Source organism: Mixophyes fleayi, chromosome 8, assembly GCF_038048845.1.
Source record: "Mixophyes fleayi isolate aMixFle1 chromosome 8, aMixFle1.hap1, whole genome shotgun sequence".
NCBI lineage: Eukaryota > Metazoa > Chordata > Amphibia > Anura > Limnodynastidae > Mixophyes > Mixophyes fleayi.
In genome coordinates, this window is record NC_134409.1 from 96,672,330 (window position 1) to 96,689,779 (window position 17,450).

At 41.8% G+C, this 17,450-nt stretch overlaps 1 protein-coding gene across 1 annotated transcript in view; it reads left to right on the plus strand.

Moving 5' to 3' along the window:
• MIURF (mitochondrial elongation factor 1 upstream open reading frame) overlaps nt 1-17,450 on the plus strand; it is a 132,449-nt gene that overhangs the window by 110,770 nt on the left and 4,229 nt on the right. The window lies entirely within an intron of this gene.

Consider the following 17,450-nt stretch of genomic DNA (forward strand, 5'->3'; position numbering starts at 1 on the left):
CAGGTTGGCATTTGAAATACAACAGAGCACTGGCTACAGGTAAGGGCTCCAGGAAGTCCCTTTTATAGTTGTTGTTTATTCCTGATTGGAGACTGCAGTCAGCTGGGCAGAAGAAGCACTCTGAGTTGCTGAGATGGATCAGGTGACTTTATCCAAGATGGTAGGTCCCATGAACTGGTTTTGGAGGGAATCTGAAATGGAGGCTGTTATTGCCTGATTGGCAAGGGAGAGGAATTATGTGACCAAATCCAAGATGTCCACTCTCATACCCTGATTCTGGAGGGATCTCTGTAGTGGAGACAGACTGGACAGCATCTTACAGAGAGGTCTGAAACGGAGGGACTAATTGGAAAAGCAGCGAAAAGGTGACAGAACCTGAGAGCCTGGTGTGTGACAGGCATTTTATGTACAGGAGACATTAATAACATCCTGATGTATTTCATGAGGAAAAACTAATGATGTTTTTTCATTAATTACTATATTATTAACAAGTGAGAATAATTGAATACTTTTTTTCTGTGTATTCTCCTGGGACTTTATATTCCACATTTGATTTGGACATATCCTGAAGTGTAATGTGTCTCTGTCAGAGCAGATGCATATCTAGACGTGTATTCAACAAGAGATGTTTCTTCAGATTCACTTATAGTTTAATACGAACGTGCGTATTCCCGATTTACGTGCGTTTTTTTAAAAAAAATGGCAACTATATACAGCACACTGTAAAACGAGCACTAAGGGGTATATTTATCTATAGGAGAAAAGTACTAGATCCAGAAAACTGGAGTTTTCCATGGAATTAGGGATTTTTCCTATTTATCAAAGCCCCCTTGTTGGTGAAAACTATCGATGGCTACTGCCAGCATTAGCCTTCGCTGGGGGTCTTCAGCGAATCTTCCACAGTGATAGTAAATATTCTTATCGTCTTCTTGATAAATAGACCCCTAAATCTTTTTTCATCTTGTGTGCTATCCCATGACAGCTTTTGAGCTATTGCAACAGGTTTTATGACATAGTGTATGGTATTGTTCTACTAAATGGTGTCTTCAATGGGACAGAATGAATGATGGGCTGGATGAAAGCCTTCTATAAGCAAAATTATCTAGCTACTATTGTGTATCAATCTCAGCTCAGAAAACACTTAAAGAAATAGTAAACATAAATTTGTGGTTCTTTTATTTAAATCCCCTCTACCTAAAATGTTTCCATTGCCCCTACTCTCTTGGCTGTGCATAACTTTAGCCAGAAGCCCTATAGAAGAAACAAAGAAACAAATAACATACAATGAAATGAAACAGAAGGTAACAATGACCCTGGCCAAAGGAGCTTAAAATCTAAGAGGTGTGGGGAACACTTGATCATAAGATAGTAGAATAATAATTGTATTAGCTGGAGGGCAAAGGGCGGGCAGCTACTGTTAGGCAGCAGCAATATCGACCTCCAATAATTGAGCAGTCATTGACTACTGGCTTGGGGAATCTTCGCTAGTATCCCCTGACGAAGGCTACTGCTGGTCACAGCCCTTATCTGCCCAGAGGCTTTTTATAATTAGGGAGCAAAAGCAAAAAAACAAGTACCTTAAATATGCATCTGAGTTTATTTTTCTTAAATGTCCCTCTACAACTCCCCTATATACATATCTACTTTATAAAAGCCTAGTGGCGTGTGTCTGTGTGTGAAAAAAAAAAACCAAGCTGCAGCGCCACCTGCTGGGCGAAGTTAGACACTGACCTACTAAATTCTTAGTGTGTGTGGGAAAAAAAAACTCGGAAAGGGCTGAAATTTGGTATACTAAGATGTTTTTAATTTGTTAATTTAATTTGTTAATTGTTAAAAGTGTTTATAAAGATTTTAAAAAAATATATGTATATTTCTTGAAGGAGAAGTGACAGTTGGGAGTGGTTGGTGGTTGCCGGGGGTGACAGTGGGGAGTGGTTGGTGGTTGCCAGGGGTGACAGTGGGGTGTGGTTGGTGGTTGCTGGGGGTGACAGAGCGAGAGGAGTGTGATACTCAGGACCGCTATGAGAGATCCCTGTGTCTGGATAGACATCTGGATAGATGTGGCGATAAAGATTATGGATGAGGTGATGGAGAAAAATGATGAGGTGGTGACATGTGGACAAAACCCACGTTAAAAAAGGGTGCTTGCGTCGGGAAGTAACGCTCTTCCCCTAAAGAGGCCTGGGCTATGGCCCAAATGCATGACAAGAACCTTTTTAACACCTTAAGTAGCTTGATTTGACTAGAATGCATGAGTATCATGCACGGGTTAACTTGTTAAACAATATGCACACAGCCTTTTCAGCTGGGATATAAGGCACTGTTAGTAGATGTTAAGCCCACCTGGGACCCCCACTCATTAGAAAAATGCCTGTGGCACTGCCCCTTGTATTCTCAAATGTCACACTATGCTATTATTATTTGTATACTGAAAATTCATTTAAAAACTGTACATAGTTTATGAAGAAGCTACAGCCACCCTCGGACACTGAGGACTTCAATATGCTCCTTTATGTGTTAGCTGTCAGCCACACTGGACGAAAGTACTGAACACTCCAGAGTTTCAAAATTCCCTAAAAACTGCAAAAGGGATAATTTTGGGAGGAGACCAATACTCATTCCTATCATCTATGATTAAGCCCCTATGCTGAATAAGCTCAATATTGTCCTGACCACGCTCCCCAGCTGCCGTGACTTTGGGGTGTTTGCTATATGAGGTCACACGATTCCAGCCCGCAGTCTCTCTTTGTCTATCACACAGGTTATAAACCTACTGAATTGCCCCCAAACAGCGTTCACACCTCACACACTTCAGGTTTGCCACACCTATTGAATACGAGCAATAGGACCCAATATACTGTCCCACACTGCCACACAAGGTTTCTAGCTGCTCACAGACTAGCAAGACCCACACCAGCAAGCAAAGGGTTAACACCTCACACCTCCAGACTGTTACACAAATGTAAATGCAAGCACGCATAGCTTGTTAATCAAATGTTTTAACAAATCACATACTGGCATTCAAAGGGTTAACTTGGCCGAGTTATATTCTTCTTAACAGGCTAATGGATTCATTAGAGTATCAAGAATGCAACATATTAAATTATAGATTTAATATACAAAATTACAGGGCATACAGATATAAGAAAAAATAATGAATAAACGATTATAGATTGACATAGCAAGCAAAACAGTTAAAAATAAAAGGGGTTACATTCAGAGTAGTACTTACGTGAATTGCCTTTTCTGGCCAAGGGAAATTGGCTTGGAAAATAGACAGCTTATCAATGTAAATTGAGTTCCCAAAAAGTCTGATAATTTGCTGTAACTGGTTTCAGCTTTTTAAAGACACTTCCAAGCCTCTTTCTACCCACGGGGGGTTGTGGCCTGTGACACTTTTTCAATTACCATTTGCATGTTGTCTGATTTACTACTCAATTCTACTATGTGACCTAACTTTTCTGTGGAGCGTCACACAAACCCAATTTTATTATTAATAAGTCCCTTATGATCCATCTTTTGATACCAAACATGATGAAATTTTGACAATGTGACATACCTTTTCCAAAGATATGTGATTTTAGTTGTTCCCGAATTCCACCTGTACCTGTCATTCACAACCCTGGTGTGATTTCTGCTCCTCAGTATGGAGAGGCACCCGGATCCCCCAAAATGTGAACTATGAAGACATTTTCATTTTGAAGCTCATATTTCTATATACCTGTATAGGTCTTCAAAATGTTGCCTTTGGCTGCAAGGATGTCCAGCTGTGACCGGCCCCACAAAGTCTAATCAGGAGTCCAAAAACTAACTTGTGTCAGGATATATCTCACAGCAAGAGCCCTTTGAAGCTGCTACAGGTGACATGGTTATCTTCTCACATTGGGATGTGCTTAGTCATCAAACACACACATACAACATACTTTCTTTGAATTTTACACTTTAGCTAAACTTATCAATGGATTAATTTGATATAACATATTTACACTACAGTTATGATTTATCCCTTCTAAATAACTGTAAGTTTTCTATGTTTACGACAAATATCTATTGTGCATTCTTCTTCTCTCTAGACTTGGGGAGCCTTCATAAGTAAGAGGTCCTGACATACGTGAGACAGACCCTAGGTCCTGATATATGTGAGACAGAGGTCTCCAGAAAATGAGGACCACCAATCCAGGGAGCACCTCATCTTGATACCCAAAGCCAATACCATGGGAACCAGAAGTGGCATAAAAAAAGCCATCAAGAGACTTGGGAGACTTACAGGACTGGCGGGGGTTTACAGCTTCTGCTGGACTGTCTAAAATGTTTACTGTCAGCTTACCACTAAGTACCAATCTCTGTTTGAACTGCTATGCCTCCATTGATCTCTCTCCTTGTGTGTGCACGTGCCCAAAGTGGGATTACATTTGGGGTTAATTACTGCCTTGCAGAAGGAGAACTGAGACTGTAATAGACCTCCCATCCAACAGATAGATGTTGTTATGATGAGGTTACCTTCACTTACTCCCCCTGCGTCTTGGTAGAATTTTACACTTCCTCCAACCTTCTTCTACCTACATTTGCCGTCTCCAGTCCCAAAGGAGGGAAAGGATGATATATATAAAGGGTCACTTCCATAGTACCAATTCCCCTGCTTCTCAGGGAAGGTAAATAGGATTTCATCCTGCACTTGCTGTCCCTCTCCATTCATTCTGTCTCTAAAGGAAGTGGGTAGCATACCACAAGTCCTTGTTACGAGCCGCCTCACTAATTGCGATGGCTCAATCTGAATCTTTTATCCCGGCTGTTGCAAGGCAGTTAGTTTTGCTGGCTGCGACCCTGGATTTTCCAGTTGGTTGACATGTAGCGAAAACCTTCTTACAGCCACATGCGTGGTCAGCTGTGTCTCTGCTGCAATAAGGTGCTTGTCCCTGAGCAGCCCTGGGAACTGGCATATATTACTTTAAACAACAGGAAGGGCTTAGCCTCCCTGTCAGTTATAGAGTTGTGCTGGCACCTCATTATTTGCTGTTTCGTTGTATGCTTTGCTTTTTGATTACATGTTACTTAATTTTTGGTTTGTCTTCTTTAGATAAATTAACTTTAAATAAATTATCTGACTTTTCCTATATCAAATTTTAAGTTCTAATATTCATTAATTGGGCCTGTTTGTGCAGCATATTAAAGTCAGATGTAGTCAATGTAAATGTGTTTAAAATTGTGTTGGATTTGTGCATCAGGGTGTACCACGTAAATTAATTTTGATGCAGTATCTTTAGCAGAAGAAAAATAAATTGATTTTGTTTTAAAGGACAGCAGTCAGGACTTAGGAGAACATGTTTACATCTGCTATATATATAGCAGATATATATATATATATATATATAGTTTCATATGCCATTTTGTAATACACAATTGCCAAGCCTCGTACTTGATAAATATGGATGGTAGGTTATCTCACCCTGTAAGGAACGTGTTAGGGTTCGTGTACTCGAGAATTGATCAGTCATTGTATCAAGAAAGGTGTTGGGAATAGTCTTGCACAATTTCAACTGCAATCACCAGAGATCCCTATGGTAACTAAACCTGTTAAGGTCAAGTTCAATAACAAGTTTAGTTGCATTAGTGACCTCTGGTGGCTGGAGGTGAAATTGTCCTAAACTATTCCTAAAAATGACTGTGCAGTATCAACAGTCCTGTTTCTCCAGGCATAAACGTGCTTTGGCATGGCATAGGTGCCTTTGTACAGTGGCTTGCCCTGGGTCTTTCTGGGTTGCACAATCCTCTCTTCTCCTTTCTCAGGCTTTGTGGGATTTAAGTGTAAGGGAACTCTTTTTGAAAGTATGGACACCAGATCATTTCACATTGAAATCATAGTCCCTGTGACTGGATCACTCATAAATAACTTATGGTATCAATTTATTTAAGGGAAATAGCGCAGGGCGCTGATTTATATAAATTGCATAGGCACTTATTTTTTGTATTGAATATATTCTGAGATAGGAAATCGTTATTTCTGAGACCAGGGTAGAAACTGGGTTTTCCTGTTTTCACCTTACTAAAGGATATGCCTTATTTCTGATGCATATATCTGATACAATAGGCCTTTGTGGATGGAGGTCTTGTGTGCAGGGCTGCCAAAAGGGATTCAGGGCCCCGGTACAACAATTTCATGGTGCCCCCCTTATAGTTGAGCACGGCAGCAGAAGATTTGGTGAGGGTGTGGTCATACTAGTGGGGCGTGGATATGCATCATTGGGGCATGGCTAGCAGGTGAAGAGTGCTAGGCCACCTTCCTACACAAAAAAGAACCTGCATTGTTGTGTATACTGACACAAGGGTGCAGTGCCCGCTTGCCGGAGCGTGACATATGTCCCAGCACTCCTGACTTTCAGGACATCTAGCACCATAGTGTAGTATAGAAAGAATGCAGTGTGCAAATAAACAGTTAACAGTCTTAGCCTACCCCTTGTATTGAGCAGAACATTCACCAAAAATCTGGATTTCCCCACTAGAATCACAACATTTCACAGACTGTCCTACCTGTTCTTCTCACTTTTACCACCTGTGGCTGCTGCTTTCTTTAGTTGCAGCTTCTCTGGATCTTGGACTGTTGGGGCCCTATTTGGGAAAAAAAATTGGGTACATTTAAAAATGACAACCACGAGTAATAATTAGGCCTTCCTCCAGCCCCAACATTAAAATAATAGTATTCCCACTTAATAAATAAACCTATTTACCTCCCTGCAAACAGCCACAGCAATAAATTAATAGTATTTACATTTCAGAAATATACCTATTTCCTGCAACCATCACTGCCATGAAATAATTCATAGGCACATTTAATACTTCATTCTCCCCAAACTCACCCCCACATTCAATAGCCCCCAAACCACCTCATCTTAAATAGTCCCCACTATTAAATTGCTTCACCATCACCGTACAAACAAAATAGCACCCATTAATTAGCCACCACCTACCTCATACACATTATATTGCAACAAGCCTCCTGTGCCATCACATACACATTACTGTGCCCCTTCATCACAACTACATTGTGCCCCCTTATGATCACACTGCGCCCTCCATGTTGCTTTCCCCCCTTCTATATCACACTGTGCCTCTCCCCCTTCTATATGACACTGTGCCTCTCCCCCCTTCTTTATCACACTGTGCCTTTCCCCCTTCTTTATCACATTATTCCTCTCTCCCCCTCCTTCTTTATCACAATGTGCCTCTCTCTCCCCCGTCATCACTCTGTGCCTCTCTCCCCACTTTTTTTTTTCACTCTGTGCCTCTCTCCCCACTTTTTTTTCACTCTGTGCCTCTCTCCCCACTTTTTTTTCACTCTGTGCCTCTCTCCCTCCCTTGTTTCACTGTGCCTCTTTCCCCACTTCTTTTTGTCACTCACCGGACTGTGAGTGCTTCTTCCCGTGTATTTAGGAACCGTGGCCGTCCACCATCCTGAGGGTCTGCGCATGTGCAGCCCTTTCAAACCTTCAGTTCATGTTCCTTTTAGTTAATTGGCTGATCAGGCAACACTCCCTATTTAAAGCACCTGTGTTCTATACCTCGTTGCCTGATCTTGGAGTCTCATTCCCCATGAGCCTCTGAAGGTGTTCCTGTGTTTCCTCGTGTATTCAGCTCTGCTGATTCCTGTGGTTTCCAGACCACTTCTACTCCCTGTGGTTTCCAGACCACTTCAACACTCCTGTGTCTCATCGTGACTGTATTAGCTGATTCCTATACGCTGCCTCCGTGCACTACAGTTATCAACTCACTTCAACTCTCCTGTGTCTCATAGTGACTGTATTAGCTGATTCCTATCCGCTGCCTCCGTGCACTACAGTTATCAACTCACTTCAACTCTCCTGTGTCTCATCGTGACTGTATTAGCTGATTCCTATCCGCTGCCTCCGTGCACTACAGTTATCAACTCACTTCAACTCTCCTGTGTTTCATCGTGACTGTATTAGCTGATTCCTATCCGTTGCCTCCGTGCACTACAGTTATCAACTCACTTCAACTCTCCTGTGTTTCTCCGTGACTGTATTAGCTGATTCCTATCCGCTGCCTCCGTGCACTACAGCTATCAGCTCACTTCTACTCTCCTGTGTTCCATCGAGACTGCACCAGCTGATTCCTATCCGCTGTTTCCGTGCTCAACAGTTCCAGCTCATCTCAACTCTCCATTCCTTCACATAGACAGCGGTACAACTTGCTAAACGCAGACCGCTGACTCTCATCACCTCCTCGTTGCTGCTGGACATTCCTCCTCACTATAGCAGTGGTACAACTTGCTACCGCAGACCACTGACTACCCTCACGTTTCCTTTGTCCATTCAGTTCCTCGTGTACTACTATCTGTATATTACCAGTGCTGCTAGTCATAGACTTTCCTCGAGCATTCTCTACCATCTGCTGTCTCCTGTTCCGTGATCACCCCGCTACCAGAGTACCATATTACCATCTATACTACTCTGGTAAGTCTATCACCTGGTGATCCCTGGGTAAAGACTCCTAGTGCCCGTGACACTTTTTCACTCTTTGCCTCTCCTCCCCTTCTTTGTCACACTGTTCCTTTCTACTTTGCTCCCCTTGACTCTCCGTTCCTTTACTTACTTTTTGTTAGTTTCGATCTTTTCTTCTGTCTTCTCTTCTTTCTTCTTGCTTGGTTCTCTCTGCGACGCTCCTCACTGAATGTCGGGCGTGACTTGATGACGTCACGCCCGACATTCAGTGTGAACGGAGCAGAGAGGAGGGATCGGGTGAGTATGTAAACTGTTTTTTTTTTTTTTTTTAACTATCTAGCTCCCCCCATCAATGAACGGGTCGGAAACCCCTAGCCCCCCCCCCCCCCCACCAGAAAAAGACAAAAGTAAAAAAACCTTGCAATTAAAAAAAAAAAAAGTGTAAATAAAGAAAAAATTCAGCGGTGAGGGCCCGGGCCGAGCCCCCTGGCATGGCCGGGCCCGGGTAAATAGTACCCGCTCCCCCCCCTCTCAGCGACCCTGCTTGTGTGTATTGGGATGTATTTAGTATAGAAGTGTCATTGTTTAGGATTTGTAAGGTTGCTAGTGGAAACCTCCAATTAGGCATTTGTGCAAGGGAGTCTGATAGCAGGAAGTGCTAACGAAGTTTTTTGATGAAGTGTCTTGCCTGATTTAGCCAAAGGCCCAGCAGGGGGTCGTTACTGTTTGGCCTCTTGTCTAGAGTGAATTTCATATATAAGCGCACATTTTGTTAGCTTAGCAATGCATGTAAATCCATGTTTGTGTAAATAGAGTATATCCTGATGCTAAAAATAGCCGTGTCTGAAATGTACGTGAAAAGTGTTCTTCTAATTTCAACATCTGACTTGATCACTGATACCTCTAATCAGTGAGAGTAAATAAACATCTTGCTTCAAGACCTACTTGAAAACATCTTCAATATTGCTGTATTCCTGTGATCTCATCATCATCATCATTTATTTATATAGCGCCACTAATTCCGCAGCGCTGTACAGAGAACTCATTCACATCAGTCCCTGCTCCATTGGAGCTTAGTCTAAATTCCCTAATATAGACACACACACTCACACACAGACACAGACAGACAGAGAGGGAGAGACTAGGGTCAATTTTGATAGCAGCCAATTAACCTACCAGTATGTTTTTGGAGTGTGGGAGGAAACCGGAGCACCCGGAGGAAACCCACGCAAACACAGGGAGAACATCCAAACTCCTCACAGATAAAGCCATGGTCGGAAATCGAACTCATGACCCCAGCGCTGTGAGGCAGAAGTGCTAACCACTAGGCCACTGCGCTGCCCAGATTAGGACCTAAATCTAATCCGTTCGCTGGCTGTTCTGAGGTTTGGACCCAAGATCTCCAGTATCACCACTCCAGCCTATAAGAAGTATATTCAATAATAGCAATATGTTAGAACATATAGAACTATAGCTGCTGTGGATATTGATTTGATATTATAGAGTTCATTTAAGTAGCAACAAGTATACAGTGTATGTATATATATATATACAGTGTATGTATATATATATATATATATATATATATATATATATATATATATATACACAAAATTGAAAAATATTAATTATTACATAAAACACTTCATTTTGCAAACATATTATAATGTCATAACAGTAAAATTCTGCATTCAGAGACAAATTGTGTTGCTCTCTCTTACCTGATCTTGCAGCATAGACTACCTGATGTTCTCTATTGCTTGTTCTTGGAGCGCTATTGTCAGTTGGCTGGAACCTTGGGGTCCTGAATTGTAAATGTGCAAAATTGCATTAAAATTAGAGATGGTCACTGACCCCCGTGTTTTGGTTTTGGATTTGGTTCTGGATCTGGATTACCGTCGTGTTTTGGTTTTGGTTTTGCAAAACCGCCATTGCGTGTTTTGGTTTTGGTTTTGTTTGGTTTTGTTTTGCTATTTTGTTGGAAAATACATGTTTTTGTGCCTAAAATAACCCAATTTAGTGCTCCAACTGTTTTTGAGATAAGTAATCTAATTGTTGAGGTAATAAATCATCCAAAAAAACTGTTTAATTCTTCGTTGGTAGGCCTTCATTTATTCTACACACAAAACAGATTGTCTTCCTCTCCATCTATGCATATTGGCAATACAGCCATCGTCTTTGGATGTATATTACACCCTACACTTATAGTTAAATATGTAAAGAAATGGAAAAAGACAGTTTGCTTTCTGTCTCTATAGGCCCCCCTCCACTTTTTTAAAAAAACAAAAAATTCAGCCATTATAGACTGTACAATATTAATTGACATGGAGAAAGCCAGTTTGGTTTCTGTCTCTCTAGGCCCCCCTCCACTTGTATAAAATACCAAAAAATCCAGCCGTTATAGACTGTACAATATTAATTGACATGGTGAAAGCCAGTTTGGTTTCTGTCTCTCTAGGCCCCCCTCCACTTGTATAAAATACTAATAAATTCAGCCGTTATATACTGTACAATATAAATTGAAATGGACAAAGGCAGTTTGGTATCTGTCTGCATCAGATCCTCTCTCCACTAGGAGTAAAATAGAAAACTATTCAGCCGTTATATAATCTAGAATATAAATAGAAATTGAGAAAGGCAATTTGGTATCTGTCTGCATCATAATCAACATCATCATTAGCGCCCTCGTCGCCTACACAAATCTCCCCCTCATCCTCTTCTAATTCCAAAGTGGCATCCTCAATTTGGGTATCACCGGCTATACTCGGGCTATTAAGGCACACATCAGCAGAATGCTCACGATTAGACATCCCACTGTTGGATGGACTCTCCACAGGGATTGTTGTCATTTGTGAATCAGAGCAAATATTCTCCTGTAATGCCTCACTGTTATCTTGCAGCTCGGCTTTGACGCGTAACAGTAGTTGTGCACCAATTGTAGGCTGGGTAACTTTTTGGGATCTGCCACTAATACCCAAAGGTGAAGGCCTCATTCTCTCTTTGCCACTGGTGTGTGTAGAATGGCATGCTTGCAATTTTTTTTTTATCGTCACTTAACTTTTGCTCAGTTACACTTCTTTTTCGCTTCAATACAGTAAATTTTTTTTTGGTTTTTGTTTTTTGCACTAATTTGGAAACACTCTGTTGTTTGACATCGCCTTGGCCAGATGACGTACTGGGAACACTAACATCAGGACTGGTGACAGAACCTGGTTGCTCATTCAGAACATATGTGGACTGCTTTGAATCCATTCTGAGCGCAAACCACTGGGGAGTGCTAAAAATTATTTGGTAGATACTGCTGACAGATATGACTTTTGACAGCCAGAAATATTAATGCACAATTAGGGAGGACACCCCAAAAGCACTGAGGAGTGCTAAAAATTATTTAGTAGATACTGCTGACAGATATGACTTTTGACAGCCAGAAATATTAATGCACAATTAGGGAGGACACCCCAAAAGCACTGAGGAGTGCTAAAAATTATTTAGTAGATACTGCTGACAGATATGACTTTTGACAGCCAGAAATATTAATGCACAATTAGGAAGGTCACCCCAAAAGCACAGAGGAGTGCTAAAAATTATTTAGTAGATACTGCTGACAGATATGACTTTTGACAGCCAGAAATATTAATGCACAATTAGGGAGGACACCCTTAAAAGCACTGAGGAGTGCTAAAAATTATTTAGTAGATACTGCTGACAGATATGACTTTTGACAGCCAGAAATATTAATGCACAATTAGGGAGGACACCCCAAAAGCACTGAGGAGTGCTAAAAATTATTTAGTAGATACTGCTCACAGATATGACTTTTGACAGCCAGAAATATTAATGCACAATTAGGGAGGACACCCCAAAAGCACTGAGGAGTGCTAAAAATTATTTACTAGATACTGCTGACAGATATGACTTTTGACAGCCGGAAATATTAATGCACAATTATGGAGGACACCCCAAAAGCACTGAGGAGTGCTAAAAATTATTTAGTAGATACTGCTGACAGATATGACTTTTGACAGCCAGAAATATTAATGCACAATTAGGGAGGACACCCCAAAAGCACTGAGGAGTGCTAAAAATTATTTGGTAGATACTGCTGACAGATATGACTTTTGACAGCCAGAAATATTTATGCACAATTAGCGCTGGGGAGTGCCAAATATTAAGAAAAAATAATAAACCTCTATCCTCCTCTCTGCACTAGCGATTTTGGTTAGAGCAATTGCAAGAACAATATTGTATTCTCTGTCCCTGCTCTAATTAGCCTATGACTACACCCTGCTCTCTCCCTCTGTCAAATGGCGATGGATTGCTGTGGAGGCGTGTATTTATAAAGTTGAAGTATCGCGAGAACCGAGCCCCGAGATCCGATGACGTCACAATGACGTTCGGCCTCGATTTGGATTCGGAACGGGCGATACCCAAAGTTCGGGTGGGTTCGGTTCTCGGAGAACCGGACCCGCCCATCTCTAATTAAAATGCAAATTGTTAACAAACCTTGAATAATTCAAACACAAACACAACAATCCATTATGACCAAATAAAACAACCCCCTAGTACGGGCATATATAGACAATAAAATATATAAAAAATATTTATAATCATATACTACCATCTACCAGCCCTGTCTGTCTAGCATTTAACATTCCAGTGACCACTGAGACCACAGAAACCATCTATGTCACCGCTACATAATAGAGATCATATCCCCCACAAGCTATTTCATCACCTCCCCCTGCCAGCCAATTCATTAACCCCACCACTGCCATTTCATTACCACCCAGCCAATTCATTAACAACCCCTAGCCATTTCATTATCTCCTCCCCTCTCTAGCCAATTCATTAACCCCCCAGTCACCTCCTCCCCCCTAGCCAATTCATTAGTCCCCCCCAGGGCCGGACTGGGACTAAAAATCGGCCCTGGCATTTAAAGCACACAGGCCCACGTGTTGTGGTCTTCATGCACTATATTGTTGCACACTGATGCTGGCGTAGTGTGCGTTGCTGGTGCCGTACAATATGATGTAGTATGAGTGTGTGTGTGGGGGGGGGGGGTATTTATTTCTCCTAATGACCCGCAAACTTACATTATTAGTACCCCAATTACATCAATAAATACCATAACAATACATTATTTGTATCAAAATGACAGCAGTAAATAGCCCCCCACACACACTCATACTACATCAATACCCACCCACATTACAGCAACCAGCATTACTCCCACATTACAGCAACCGTCGTCACCCCCCACATTACAGCAACTGGCATCACCCCCCACATTACAACAATACCCTCTCCTAATTATTAGCAATACTAAGCCCCAAAAACACTACAACATTGCCACCAGCATGCCACCCCATACTACAGCAATACCACCAATTATACAGACGCCACTGTAGGAAACCAATGTTTTGCTATTTTCAAATCTCCCACAAAATAGCAACAACAGAATACTTACACACATATAGGTAACAGGTACCCTTTTCCCTCAATTAAATAGTAATGGCAGAATTTTCATGAATGATTCCACATGAAATAAAACTAACAAATATATCAGAAAAACATAACTATTGAACGATCATTTGAACCCACACGGCCGCATTAAAAGTATTTCCATCTACAGCAAAATGTTAGGGGAAAAATATTATTTTTACTACAGTAACTGGATATGCGTCTTTTCTATTCCTTTTAAATAACACAGTATATAAATTAATGGGGATAAAGGAGGTGGGTGAGAGATAATTGGATGTGATCCATCAGTTTGTTTAGATAGGAAACATTTAGATTATTTAACTGGAGACGTCTACCCCCTTGACTCACAGGCACGGCCAACAAGAGGAATTTTGGGCCCCGGTACAGCAACTTCTTTGGGCTCCCGTCATATTCAACAATGAGAGACTTGCCTTTGGCAGAAGTTCATATTATGCCACACCGTAGTGCCCCCAGGTCATATTATGCCACATAATATTACCCTCAATTCATATTTGGCCATGCAGTAGTGCCCACAAATCATATTATGGCATAGTAATGCCCCCAAATCATATTATGCCACAATAGTGCCCACAAATCATATTATGCCACAATAGTGCCCACAAACCATATTATGCCTCAATAGTGCCCCCAAATTACATTATGCCATACAGTAGTGCCCCCAAATAACAGTATGCCATAGTAGTGCCCCAAATCAATAGTAGTGACCAGACAAAAACTCATTCACAAATAAAAATTGGTACAGCATATCAGATACTGAGAGTGCGAGTCCCAGGAGCAGCTTAATACCCCATTTACAATGCAAAGAAAAATAGATATATTGACACAATGACAGATAAAATGTATGACAAGCAGCGTTTTTTCCTCTTAACTAAAAATCTCTGTACAGATAAATATGCAAGAAACATTACAGCACAATAATGAGCAATACATACTGCTTTAAACATCATTAGATACACAGTAGTGCCCCCAGTTCAAGAAAGGATGGTGAAAAACACATTGGACACGAGAAAATATATGAACTTACCTGATTATGGCATCCTGTGTTCTGTTCTCCTACTGGGCGCGCTGGGCGAGAAGTGATCAGCAGCTGTCAGCTCACACAGGCAGGCGGGAGCAGGGACAGAGGGCAGTGGTCGAAGTGGAAATTTAGAAGTGGGGGTATAGAAAATATATGTGAATGGAATATGAAGGCTTGATTTTTTTTTTTAACACTTGTCCCCTCTGTGCATTCCCATTCTTCATTACTACTTGTGTTTTATGATGGCTGCATCCCTGACATTTCCATTGTTAAGATGTCTCTCCCTTTACACTTTCTTTTAGCTATGCCCCTGCACCATCTTATCATTTGTCCCTCTCACCCCTCTTCCTGCACCCCCTTCCTCCTGGCTCTCACCCCTCTTCCTGCACTCCCTTCCCCCCTGGCTCTGTCATACCTCTACCTGCACCCCCTTTCCCCCTGGCTCTGTCACCCCTCTTTCAGCACCTTTTCCCCCAGGCTCTTACCCCTCTTCCAGCACCCCTTTTCCCCCTGGCTCTCACCCCTCTTCCTGCACCCCCTTCCTCCTTGGCTCTGTTACCCCTCTTGTGCACTCCCTTCCCCCCTGGCTCTGTCACCCCTGTTCCAGCACCCCCTTTTCCCCCTGGCTCTCTGTCCTCTTCCTGCACTCCCTTCCTCCCTGGCTCTGTCACACTCCTGACAACTCCCCCCCCCACTGCGAACATGGCAGCACCCCCTGTGACACACCCCCCCCCCCGAAAATTGCAGCACCCTCGCGACCCCACCCCCTCCCGCGTGAAAATTGCGGCACCCCGTCCGCGATCCCCTCCCCCATTCAGAAAAATTAAAACCTGCAAACGGTGTCCACATTGCAGGGCACAGTGCAGAGGATAAGAGGAGAGGAAACGAGGAGCCCTGATCTATCGCGCAACGGTGATGGCTGGTTCCTGGGATGGAGCCAGTTCAGCCTAATGATTGATCAGGCCCTGCCTCTCCACACCAGGATCGACACAAAAAGTCAGATCCACTCTAAATTCACACAAACATACCTGGCTCCACAATAAATTCAGATTGTGGAAGGGTGATGAGAGTAAGAGCAAGAGAGGTAAATATATTTACATGGGTAATGGTTAAAATTCTGTTTAAGGTAATAATGGTTAGAGGTAAGCTCCCTCTTATCACCTGTTAATTATAAATTGAAATATCTAAGATGCATATTATTGTAATAATGTCACATTTGTTATCTAACTGTTGAGTTTAAGTAAACATATCTTTATGATTCCATCATGTTTATCAAAAAACTTTAACAGGAACAGCAGTCACAAAAGACAGCTGTTCCTGCAAAGACGCTTCTCCTATGTTCTCTATGGTCACTATTGCAAAGTGACCGGAGGGGAGAGCAGTAAGATGTGGTGAGGGATCCGAAGATCCCTCTAAAGCAATGTTCTCCTCATACAGCAGACCTGAAAATCTACACACGGTAATGTATGCCAGCTTGAGTTGGTGTACATTACTGTATGTGTAACAGCATTTTCAATACTTGTTAAATTGCAGTACACAGCAGTCCCATAGACATCTATTCCATGGCATGCCCTGCCCACATGCTAGGATTTGTAGTTCCACATCAGGAAACAGAACATATTTGGACTTGTAGTTTTTCAATTGCCAGATTAAGGTTATATTATCTCAAGTACAACATAGGGCTCTCTTTTCTGATGAGATTGGAATGCGTTGCAAACAGTGCTGAAAATTACATCAATGGTAACCAACTGATATTAACTGTACAAGCCATGTTTTCGTGAACAGAATTAACTCAAGTAGTGATACTTTAGATAAGACCCCTTACCCAAGTGTAATATAATACAACTGACTGTCTGACCAAAGAAATGTTATTTATTAGGGACTTTTCATGACTCTGATGTCCCTATGCATAATACTGTACATGACTCCGATTTGTTATCTATTGTCTGATACTTTTTTTTATTACTGTGAAAATAAATAAAAAATATTGCTTATAAATAAAAGAAATATGTAATGATAATCAACATGGACCATATTTAAGTGTTGGCTTTTTAAGACCCCCCATGACATTACATTTTTTTCTATTATCTGTTGAGATTTCATATAAGTAACATTGCTAATGTTGTCTCTGTTGTGTAGACATTTCCACACCTTTAGTGATAAAACTAAGCTGTACTTTTTACTACACCTATAATCCATAACTACCAGAGGAGTGGCAGGTCATGCCAAAGGGCATGCCTGATGCTTTTGAAGCACTTAAATGCTCTACAACCCCCTCATCCCACAATTTTTGCGGGACATACCTCATACTTGCCAACTTGCTGAAGTTGGCTTCCGGGAGCCTGCCGGGGGAGGTGAGCCTGATGGGGGTGGGGCTCCAAAAATTTGCATAATTTTGGCCCCGCCCCGTGACGTAATTGTGCAAACGCATCATTTGACAGTAGGGGTCGGGGCCAAACACCGCGATTCCTGGT